Consider the following 11,534-nt stretch of genomic DNA (forward strand, 5'->3'; position numbering starts at 1 on the left):
GTGTTGACGTCCGACATGAAGAGCTCCCCAGGGGCCGAGGCTCTTCAGGGGGGAGCAGGCAGAGAAAGATGCCGTGGTTCCTCCTCTCGTCTAGAACCATTTTCGGACCCGATCAAGCTAGTTGGAGCTGTTCCAGACCGCAACTACTTTCACTGTGATCTTTGCAAAGGAATTTGATTCCCCGGACTCGATTAGCTCCCGTTTTGCTCTTGTCTTCTCTCTCCTCTCCTCACATCTGCTTGCGCCCTTGGTGACGTTCCAGGTGTGGTCCTCCAGCTTTGTCCTCTCTCCGGCTTCTCCTCCGGCTCCCTTACAACCCTGTGGCCAGCCTGCTGTGTTCTCCTGGTCCAGGTTCCCCCTCCTGTTTCTCGCTCTCCATGTGCGTTATCGAATTTAAAACTGGATGTGTCTTTCCTCCCCTCCCCATGCATTGCTGAGTGAGTGTGTGTGTGAGTGAGTGTGAGTGTGTGTGTGTGTACGTGCCTGAAGGACCGGCGCTACCCCGTGATAACGAATCCCACCTGGGACTCCTGCCCGGGAAACACACACCACGTGCCTGCTCCGGGGGTGAGGGGCTTAGCGAAGAAGGGGCTGACACTGGTGTAGAAAGAACGGGAAGAAGAGTGGTCAGGGGAGCTGACACCCGAGGGCATGGGCCGCAGCGCGCGCTCCGGAGCAGGGGGTCCTCAGTGCTTCCTGAGACGTGGAGGCAGCGCTGGAGCATCTCGGGGAAACGACCACCCGCGCTCCCTCGGCAGCAGCACGGCAAGAGCCCTTGGGAGCCCCGGGGACGGGGACAGCTCACGGCTGCCCACACGCCTGGCTGCTCTGCCCTCTGGACGATGATGGCTGACCTTTGCACTCCGCTCCCACATGGAGCGGCTGCTTGGCCAACTAGAGCGAAGCAGGAACACGAGATCTGGAAAATGTATTTGCTGCCCTGCTGATGGACAGGGGCCCTTCGGCAGGTCTGGGAGCAAGGCGAGCCCACCACACATCCAGGCTGACATCCCTCCTCTTGCTCACGCTCCGGCATGTGCTGGGCACCTCTGACCCGAGCTGCAAGAGCGCACACGAGGTTGTCCAGACTGTGAGCTCCTTGGAGCGCAGATCTCTCTAAGGCAGAAGTGTGGACTACGGAAGGGAAGAAGCCCAAAGCAAAAGGCTTTGCTGGGTTTAACGCTCCTGAGGGGCAGTCCGTGATGCGCGGACCCGAGCTGCAGAGGGTACATTCGAGGAGGTAGGGGCACGTCTGGAACAGAGGCTCCGGCTGAGTGAGGAAGAAGACTGACATGTATCAAAACTGCTGAGCGTGTACTTCGGCAACTTCGCAGTTTGGCATCAGTTGCACCTTCAATAGTTCCCTCCAAGCCTCGGTTGGGGTGCAGTGGCATTGACCACGTACCTCCCAGCGACCGGGCTCCCTGTCAAGAGCACAGGCTCCTGGACACCAGGGACCTTGCGTCCCCCTTCCCAGCCTTTCTCACTGGTGGAGAACGTGCCCCTAGGCGACGCCGAGCAAGGCTTGGCTGCTCGATCGATGAGCCCGCGGTTCTTCGTGTTCAGACTTCCCCAGTGAATGGTGCGTGCCAGGATCACTGAAGTATCGGACTGAGAAAATGGACATCGTAAAACAGTCCACGGGAGACGTGGAGCCGATCAACAGTGAAAGATGCGCCACAAATTCAGGCTCAAAGAACACGCATCAGTGCGCCGTGTTCTTTTGTGAAACGTGAGAAGGACGCGTCCTAGAATGCTCGGGCGTCTCTGCGTTTCCAAGAACGCGTGGGCATCAGCCCCTGGACAATGCGATGCGCCAAAGTCGTCGAGATTAGGTCTTAAGAACTGCAACAGTATTGATAGAAAATTGACACCAAAGGAAAAATACGTGACAGATGCTCAGGACGCAGGTCGAGTGAATCAGGAAGGGTCAAGTGTTTGCTGAAGCACCATGGCAAGGGCATCCGATGGCCAGGAGGAGGGAACCATCTAGAAGTGTGCGGCCCAGACAGAGAGAAGCAAGCGTCTGCCTCGTGAGGTTATTCAAGAAGGCAGATTCCTCCCATCTTCTGCCTCTGCCGTGTCGGGCTGGTTGGAGTTGTCCTGCCCCATGTGGGTTCTGGTCCGAAGGAACTAGAAGGCAGGTGAGCGGTTTCTTGGGTATCAGTGATGTTGAAGCTGCACACCTCACGTCCGGTGACATCTTATTGCTGAGTACTCGGGTCTCGTTTTACTGACACGGCCACTGTCTCTAAGAAAAAAGCACAGAGATAATGTGAGGTTTTAGAAGATGTTGTCTTCCTTCTTTTGTCTCATAATTCCTGGAGAACTTTAAGGTTGGTTTTGAATCTGCGAGTAAATGGAGACGCTGGCTTGTTGTGGTATGTTGCGGTGTGAGGTTCTAACCGTGTCTATGGAAGGAAGCCCGGAAGGACCCCTTTAAGCACCTGCTGCTGCTGACTTATTCTCCCCTGAAACAAACAAGCGATCATTTTATTGCCTTGTCTTTTTCATCTTTAAAACATTTTTGTTTTTGATGATGGATTTTAAAGTTAAAGGAATTCTTACAGATACAATAGATGCATTGATATTAGATTTGCTACCACTAATACTTAATATTGACCAAAAATACCGAGTGTTTATTGATATGTAATGGTATTATGGGCAAAGGGGAGTAACAAGGAGTAGTTCATAGTTCAGCTGACATCCTATAAACATGCCTTTGGCTCCGGTGTTGGAAATATTTAAAATGAGAGTAGGTGGATTTTTTCTACTAAGGAAATTGTATTTATATCTAGAAATGAATTATTTGTGTAGCATATGTAAGACGGTTTCTTTTATATCTTAAAAACTGTTTGGTGAGATAAGTCATCCTAGCACGTAAGAACATCATAGAAAAATCTCAGCAATTTGAAAGAGGTATTTGCAAATGTAGAACTTTTACTTAGTGGAGCCTGGGAAGTCTGGCGATGGGTCTGCAGGGAGTCTAGGGTAAATGTCAGAAGACTGATGATTTAAGGAACTAAAATGAAAATACAGGACAGGCTTGGTCTTGTAGTATATAATGGTTCTTAATTCTACTTTTGTTGTTGTTGCTTGCGGTTGAACGGAAAGGCTAATAGAGAAAGGTTGGCTCACAGTAGGAAAGCTTCTCACCACTTACGTCACTGCCTGATGAGGTTGTACACAGTAGAGCAGAGACTGAATGACACCTGGCCCTCAGCCCCCTAGAGAGATTATGGCTTGGGAAGTCACACTAGATGGCCCCTGCTATTCCTTCGAAACCATCAGATTCTGGGATAACTAAGCGCAGCCGGGCTGCTACAGAGAGTTTCTCCGTGGTGGTAGGTGAGGCTGGGTGGCCGAGAAGCCGATTCAAGTAGTATATGAATGATAATAACAGTAGAAACGAGCGAACTGGGGGGCAGGTGTGCACTGCAGTTGGAGGTCTCATCCTACAGCTCTTTTTGACCAAGGCAGGCTGGTGGAAAGCTGACTGGCAGCAGAACATTTCTACAGCATGTCGAAGGGAAATCGAAGGCAGCCCTGACATAGCCAATGGTTTGATCGATGTCCGAGCAGAAAGGAACTCTTCAATGCATGAAGCTCCACCTCTGTGTGGCAAAACTGTGCCCGGAAAGATTCTCACACACCAGGAAGAAGGAGGGCGTCCTTAAATAGTTCATTTTCTCCATACCAGAGGCAGTTTCATTGTCAATAAAAACAGGGTCTTTCCACAGTGTGGCGGGAAAGGCAACTCAAGGATACACTCATAGGGGGAGGGGTGGTATCGTGACAGGTATTGGAGCAAAGTCAAAGGACTGCCCTGAGGTGCCTGATGCGTCATCCAGGGCCAGGTTGGCCCAGCTCCGTCTCTCTGCAGAAGAAGTCCAGGCTCTGGGTCCTCAAACCTGCACTTGTCCTCACCAAGCGCAGAAGAAGGGCCAGGGTCCAGAGATGCTGTGCCATTAGCCTGGCTCGGGCAGGGCATCGGAAGCCACCCTAGTTCAGTCCAGTCCATGCCAAAGCTTCCGCCGTCCAGCGCAGCCTCTGCCCCCTCTGGCTAGCTCAGTCTCTGCTCCCTGCAGCGCTCCAGCGGGTGGCTGCTGCATCGGGCCCCACTTGGGTCCGCTGGCTGCTGCAGAGAGAACGTGTGCGTGCAAACACACACACATTGTTAGCTTTGATTATTCTGTGTCGGGCTTGGGGACGAGCAGGCTTTCTTTCAAACTAACCAATCTCTCTCCTGACTCTTTGCTGGCTTGGGCGGGGCCCTCCACCTATGCAATCCCTTTCCTGGACCTTCGGGGTTTCATGCCCTTGTCCAATCCTCTCCCTTGCCCTGATTTTCCCAGGCATCTGGCTTCTGCTCATGCACCCCGCCGAGGAACGCCCCCTCTTCTGGTTCTCGCTCCTCTGTAATCGGGGGAACTGATGGGTTGTCCTCGGGGGAGCTTGGGAAGCCAGATCCTCCAGTCCACTGGGAAAAACGGGGGCGTCGATCCCCTTGGCGGGACAACGTGGCTGTCCACCCCCCCCCCCCCGGAGCTTCTGGAAGCTACAGCTCCTAGTGAATCCGGCTCCGTCAGACGTCTGCTCCACCCCTCCCCTCCTCTGTCAGCACCCAGCCCGCTGCCCGTGCCAACGTCCAACCCCGCGGAGCCCGGGGCCTCGTCTGCGCAAAGGCACACAGGCAGGTTGTCAGTCTTTGATTTAGAATACACGACTGTACTCACAAGTTCTATTTCTTGGAGGAAAATTTATTTCCAACTGTGTCACTTTGCAGAAAGGATCTAGGTAACGGGACGAAAGGCTGTCGTGCTCGAGGTGTTTGCAGAGCGAACGAAGCCTCTTGGCCCCCCCCCCCCCCCCCGTACACAGTAAAGGGAATGGATCTTAAAAGAAGAGCCAGGTGTCACTACGAATTGTCCAAGGGACCCTGTGACCTCCTGAATGGTAGGCCTCCCCCCCACCATGGCCCAGAGGTGAATCAGAATTCAATACTGGGGTTGTGTCTCATTCCATAATACATCACGTATGACATGCTTGTTAAAGTAAATTCTTTCAGAGAGATCAAATCGGTTTCCTTCATTAATGTCTGTTCATGTCCTTTATCAAGACCCATTTCGAATCGTTTCTCTCCGTGAAGAAGATGGAGTATGAGCGACACGCTCAGGTTTAGGAATGACGCTGCTTCTGCCCCTGGAGCCGGCGCTGACACCCTGGCCCGTGTCGCTGTGGGTCTTAGCATGCGGGGCCCCGCGGCCAGGCCGTTCCCTCAGGCCGGCGGTTCCTTTCCTTCTCCCTTCTGCACCCCAGCGTCTCCTGTCTGAACCGAGCCGGCAGGGCCGTGGCGGATGTTGCCCAGCCCAGGAGCGGCTCTTACACGGGGCTCCGGGTCGGGGTGCAGCAGCTCCCCTTGAGGGCGGTCCAGAGGTTCAGTCCTTCCGAGGATGCGTTCTCCCCAGCGTCTCCCTGGCTCCCAGAGTCCGATGGCTTACCTGCGTTGCCTGCCTTTGGCTCCTCGTCTCCTGTTCTTACACCTCTTCTGGGGTTTTCTGGCTCCTTCCTCAAACTGGTGGCATTTGGATTCTCCCCTCTTTGCCAGGGAGCGGAGGCGAAGCCCGCTCCGTCGGGAGCAGACTGGAAAGGGGGCGATCGCTGTTGGGAACAGTTCCCCGTCGTCCTCTGACGTCCTAGCAGGTGTGTGAGTGGGAGCACACGGCCTTGGTCCTGGATGACGATTCAGCAGCGTGCGAGGGCCGCCAGGGAGGGCGGGGACGGTGTCTGAGTGGAGCCAGGGGAGGTTGCTGCTGTCCCGTCTAATGAAGGTGACCTTGCGCTCAGGCAAAGGTCAGGCAGCTTACTGTGTGCCGGAACGGTTCCGGTCCCCAAACCAGAGCCCTCCCCTGGGGCGCAGTCTCCGGGGTGCGAGGCCCCGGCTACCTGGTTCTCTTCCCGCTTCCAGAGCGGCTCGGGCTTGGGGTGGCTCGCAGAGGAGGTCGCATCGGGTCCTCCGGTCGCTGTGTCATAAAGTCCTCTCTCTGACACAGGCGCATTGTCTTCTCTCACACCCCGGAAACGGGCAGCCCAGCCGGTCACAGGGAGGTAGGTAAAACCCCCGACGCTGAGCAGTCTTGACATCACAGTGCAGGTGAATCCACCTCGGATGTGATCATTCCCAGGGGAGGAAGGACGTGCCCTACAGCTCTGAGAGGAGGGACGTCCTGCAGGGGGTGGGGGCCGAGGGCAGTGCCACCTCGTGGCAAGATGTTTGACGGAGTCCTTCGGGGCATTAGGATGGCCAAGCGAGGGGCTGGCGTTCCTTACCTGAAACCACACCAGGCAATGGGAGCAGGCAGGACCTTTATGCGACATGGTAGAAACGAGAAATCTGAGAAGTTGTCCAAGTCCAGATTATGATGCCGGATCCATAGGCCTTACCAGAAAGAGTGGACACTTCCTGTCCACACCGATTTGACGTGGTACCATGTCCTCGAGCCCTGAGCACATTTCATTCACAACTCTCTCCTACATGCTGTATCAAAGAGGTAGATGGTTTTCTTTATTATTAAAACTGCAATGTCATAAAACGTGTCGCGACTATAGTTACATGTCCAAATATTAAACACAATTACAAGCGAATTGTGAATAAAAAAAATCTTACTCTGATAAGGACGGCTAAATTATAGAAAGCATTTTACATTAATTGCTAAGTCGGATTTCATTATTTGTAATAAATGATTAGTATTTTTTTATTTTTAACTCTAGAAGGATTTTCCCCAATAGTCTTATATTCTTGGAATTCATTTTGTATATGTCTCTGTGCTACCCTTTTCGATGAAAAAGACCACAGCAACGTTGTTCAGGCATTGCTAGGGACCTCGTGGTTTAGATCATCGTCTAAGTAGTTCGTGGTGGAAGATTGGACGGTTCTACGTGGTGGTCTGAAACCGCAAAGGTATTTCTAAGGCATCATTTCAGGAAGAACCCTTTGGCTTTTACTCACATAATAAGGGACAAGAGCCCTGGCCAGTTTGGCTCAGCAGTTAGAGCGTCGGCCTGCCGTCCGGCGAGACCCGGGTTCAGTTCCCGCTAAGGGCACGTACTTCGGTTGCAGTTTGTCCCCGGCCCTGGTTGGTCGTGCGGGTGGCAGCCACTCGATGTGTCCCTTTCACATCGATGTTTCTCTCTCTCTCTCTCTCCCTCCCAATCTATCTGTACAAAAAATGGAAAAATATCCTCGGGTGAGGATAAAAAAAAAAAAAAAAAAAAAAAAAAGGACAAGAAAAAGTGGCTCTGTAGCTATTTTTTTCTAATAAGACTTTGCAGACATGAATTCACATTTATTAAGAACTTGACATACCTGGGTTTCCAAGTCGTCCGTTTAGCCATCCGACCGACAACAAATATGGAGCAGCGGCCAAGTGCAGAGACGCCGGAGTGGGGAGAAGGGACATCGGAGCATTTCGTGGGAAAGGGAGGGGCCGGCCCAGCTTGCTGCGTGTTTGGGAGAAAGTTTCACCGGAACACGTCAAGCTCATTCACTCCCATGTCGTCTGTGCAGCGTGAACACTGAGGGATGGGCTCGGATGACTGTGACAAAGGCCATCCAGACCATGAAAACTACACTCGTCGTTACTTGCCTTTGCGGAAAAAGTTCACTGACCTTTTCTGGCAAAACATAAATGCTTACTGGAGATGTCATCCACATCATGGTAAATGAAATGCTCAGACTAGGGAAAAAGTACCTTTTATATTTTGGATAATAACGAACATTGAAGGACCTGGTAGTCCTACAAGGGGAACGAAGCAGGCGGCAGGTGGCAGGAAGCTCGAGGTGACCGTCTTGAGGCATGTCGAAGATGTTTCTCGTTAGTCCCTTTTCTTGCCGCTTCCTATGAATTTTGTGGCCACGGTCCAGGCGGGCGCGTTCCCCGAGTTATCGCTAACATCAGGCGAGCTCCCGGCAGGGTGGTGACAAAGCGATATCTGTCCTTGGCGCCCCGTTCAGGAGCAGCAGGTCACAGGAACTGTCGCTGTCCCCTGAAAATTCTTTTTTTTTTTTTTATCCTCACCAGAAGACATTTTTCCATTTTTTGTACAGATAGAGTGGGAGGGAGAGAGAAGAAGAGAGAGAGAGAGAAACATCGATGTGAAAGGGACACATCAAGTGGCTGCCACCCGCACGACCGACCAGGGCCGGGGACAAACTGCAACCGAGGTACGCGCCCTTAGCGGGAACCGAACCCGGGTCTCTCCGGACCGCAGGCGGATGCTCCAACCGCTGAGCCACACCGGCCAGGGCGCCCCTGAAAATTCTTAATTGCAATTGGATCGTTATGAAATCAAAAGCCTTTTCTTTGTATTGCCATTTTTGCTTATAATTTATATTTCAACTGCTTTCACCTGGTCTTTTTGTTGTTGTTAATCCTCACCTGAGGCTATTTGTTTCCATTGATTTTTAGAGAGAGTGGAGGGTTAGAGAGGGGAGGGAGAGAGAGAAGCATTGATGGGAGAGAGACCCATCGGTTGGTTGCCTCCTGCATGGCCGGGCATGGCACCTGCAACCCAGCTACGTGCCTTGACTGGGAATTCAACCAGGACCCTTTAGTGGGGGAGGTGGCGGGCAGACCGTCCAACCGCCAAGCCGCGCCAGCGAGGCCCACCCGGCCTTTCCCAGCATAAACACGCCCACCGCTGGCAAACCCGTCCCGTCACGGCATTAAAACCCGACCCGGCTGGTGGGCTCATTGGCTGGGTGCCGTCCTGTGCACGAGGGGGTCACTGGTCCCATTCTTGGTCGGGACACACGCCTGGGTTTTGGGCTGGATTTCCGGGGGGAGTGTGCGGGAGGCAGCCAATGACTGATTCTCTCTCATTGATATTTCTCTCTTCTCCTCTCCCTTCCTCTCTCTCTAAATTCAATAAAAAGATTAGAATTCACATTGCTGACAAGATAAGGAGTCTTTACTTAAAAAAAAAACCACACACATTAAAAATACTTTCAACAGCCCTGGCCGGTTTGGCTCAGCAGTTAGAGCGTCGGCCTGCGGTCCTGAGAGACCCGGGTTCGGTTCCCGCTAAGGGCACGTACCTCGGTTGCAGTTTGTCCCCGGCCCTGGTTGGTCGTGCGGGTGGCAGCCACTCGATGTGTCCCTTCGCGTCGATGTTTTTCTCTCTCTCTCTCTCCCTTCCTCTCTCTCCCTCCCACTCTGTCTGTACAAAAAATGGGAAAATGTCCTCGGGTGAGGATAAAAAAAAAAAAAAAAAATACTTTCAACAATAAAAAACAACAACAGAAATCTATGGGCTTACGGATTCTTTTCTGCTGAATTTCAAGTTGAAGACCCAAGCCGAGCCCAAGGCTGGGGGTCTGAGGAGCTGCTCAGTCAGGTGCAGCTCTTACAGCACGACTCCAGTTCTGGGCTTCCGTGCACCTATCAGGCGAGCAGTCGCCACGTCAGTGTGAGTTGAATGGGGACGAGAGTCCCATGTGCGTCCCTCATCGTCTTCCCCCGAATACCCTGCAAAGTCTCACATGGCTTATTCACTGGGTTCAGCTGCCACGTCCCCAGTGACCGTGATCGTGGTAACTGGCAGTGATAAGCCGAACGTAAATAACCCATGAATGCTGTGGCTGAGTCACTTAAATGAGCTAGCAGAGTCCCGAGGTGGAAGATACATTCAGAGGATGGAGAGGAGGGAACATCTGGGTTGTGACAACGTGGGCAGGTTCAGTCTGTTTGCTGGGGCTCAGGAGTCATGAAAGTGGAACCCCTCTCCGGGCATCCGCCCCTTGGACAGGAGTCCAGCGGCCCCCGCAGGAGGGGGGAGCAGGTCTGTGGGAAACGAGGAGCCCTGTTTCACTCCTTTGCCCAGAGTTTATTCAGAACGATTGCTGAAGGGTGACCTCAGCAGCCAGGCAGACTTCAGCCATCAGGCCGGTGGGACCAGATGCTGTAACAACGGGTCTTTGGGTTCCGTCACGATCACGTTATCTTGCGATTGTCTGAAGTTTCCATCACCAGCATCTCTGCATGTGTGGATTTTAGGTTAGCTCTTTCTGCCGGAATACCATGCGTCCAACGAAAGAAATACTTAGCTTTTTATATTCGATTTATCTAAGAACCGTTTACTGTGAGATGGCCACTCGCAAAGATTTATTGAACCTAATATCTAGCGCGAACGTTAGGGCTTTGAGAAATCGACTCTGTCCTCATCTGGATGATGGATCTGACAGCACTTGGCTGGATTGTTATGGAAACGGACCTTGGTTGGCTTGTGTAACCACATGGCTGAGTTCAAACCGAGCCGTTCTCACAGGAGGGACACACGTCTTCCATCTGCAAAATTAGAAAATCTAAAGCATCATTTTTTAAATAGAGAATCAACCACTTGAAATATTGTAGGCAAACGCTGTTGACCACTGTTATAACCGTTCTTTGGTGCTTTCCATGCGGAAGGTGTTTGTTGTTTCCATTTGCTCTTTTGAAACATTTTCTTCCAAAATGCTGAGTTCAGTTCAGGGCAGCTTCCCCGTTCTGTTGAAGAAACATCAGGACATCGGAACGCAGGCCAGGAGAGATGATTAGGTAGAAAGCATTGCTCTATTCATTTACCTCCCAGACCATGAAAATAAAAAATAAATGCAAAAAAAAAAAAAAAAAAATCCTCCAACTTACCTCTATTTTTTTCCTTTGGGGCATTTTCTTTTGGAATATAGAATTCCCTTAAACTCACGTTCTTCTGCATGAAGATCCTTGGTTCTTGTAGGAGATTAAAGGGAAATCTTTTTCTACATATGCAGCTGTATGTCCTGTATTCATCATTCGCTTTTGCATTATGCAAATCCTCTCTGCCCGGGAGGATGCCACAGAACATTCTACAGCTGCAGACGAACGTGGCACGGGGTTCACACAGCCAGACCCAGTGGGACACCGTGGGATGCATTTCCGATGACTGTCTCTGAGAAACCACGGTGCCGCGCCGCCAGGTTTGTCTAGCGGCCCTGCTCTTTGTCAATGAAACGGTCCCAGGGATGTTCCGAGACTAACGATCATTTGTCTCATGCTTTGACTCTTCCCTCACCTTGATTCAATAAAGCCGGGAGCCTTCATGCTCTGAAAAAGTGAAAATTGTGATTGCAACATTCAATAATCTTATAGGACACCCTGCAAATTGTGCCGCAGAGATGTTAAGAGGTCACTGGCCGCAGGGCATACGTGGGATATTAACCTAGGGGACCTTGTCTGTCTGTCTTGCGCTAACATATCAGGGAAGCTCTCCTTGTGTGAATGAAAAAGAGAGGTGATGGGTCACGATCCCTCTGACATATGCTAATTTCGGTCCTTTGTGGAAGAGCACCCTCACCTTCCCTGGGGTACTCCTGGCATTCCATGGGTGATGCGGTTAGTTCTCGCCAGGTACGGGTCTAGCGGTGCCCACAGGCTGAGGGCGTGGAGCAACGACAGTCCTCCAGTCAGGATCTGAAAAGGAGCTAGATCGTCAGGCAGGAAAGCCAACCCCTGAAG

At 51.9% G+C, this 11,534-nt stretch overlaps 1 non-coding gene across 1 annotated transcript; it reads left to right on the forward strand.

Moving 5' to 3' along the window:
* Positions 1–10,504: 10,504 nt before the first annotated feature.
* LOC118619460 lies at positions 10,505–10,638 on the forward strand. Its single transcript, XR_004957235.1, has one exon. It is a non-coding gene; the product is annotated as a small nucleolar RNA SNORA36 family (small nucleolar RNA).
* Positions 10,639–11,534: the final 896 nt, after the last annotated feature.

The sequence above is a fragment of the Molossus molossus genome, unplaced genomic scaffold (genome assembly GCF_014108415.1).
Source record: "Molossus molossus isolate mMolMol1 unplaced genomic scaffold, mMolMol1.p scaffold_m16_p_6, whole genome shotgun sequence".
Classification (NCBI taxonomy): domain Eukaryota; kingdom Metazoa; phylum Chordata; class Mammalia; order Chiroptera; family Molossidae; genus Molossus; species Molossus molossus.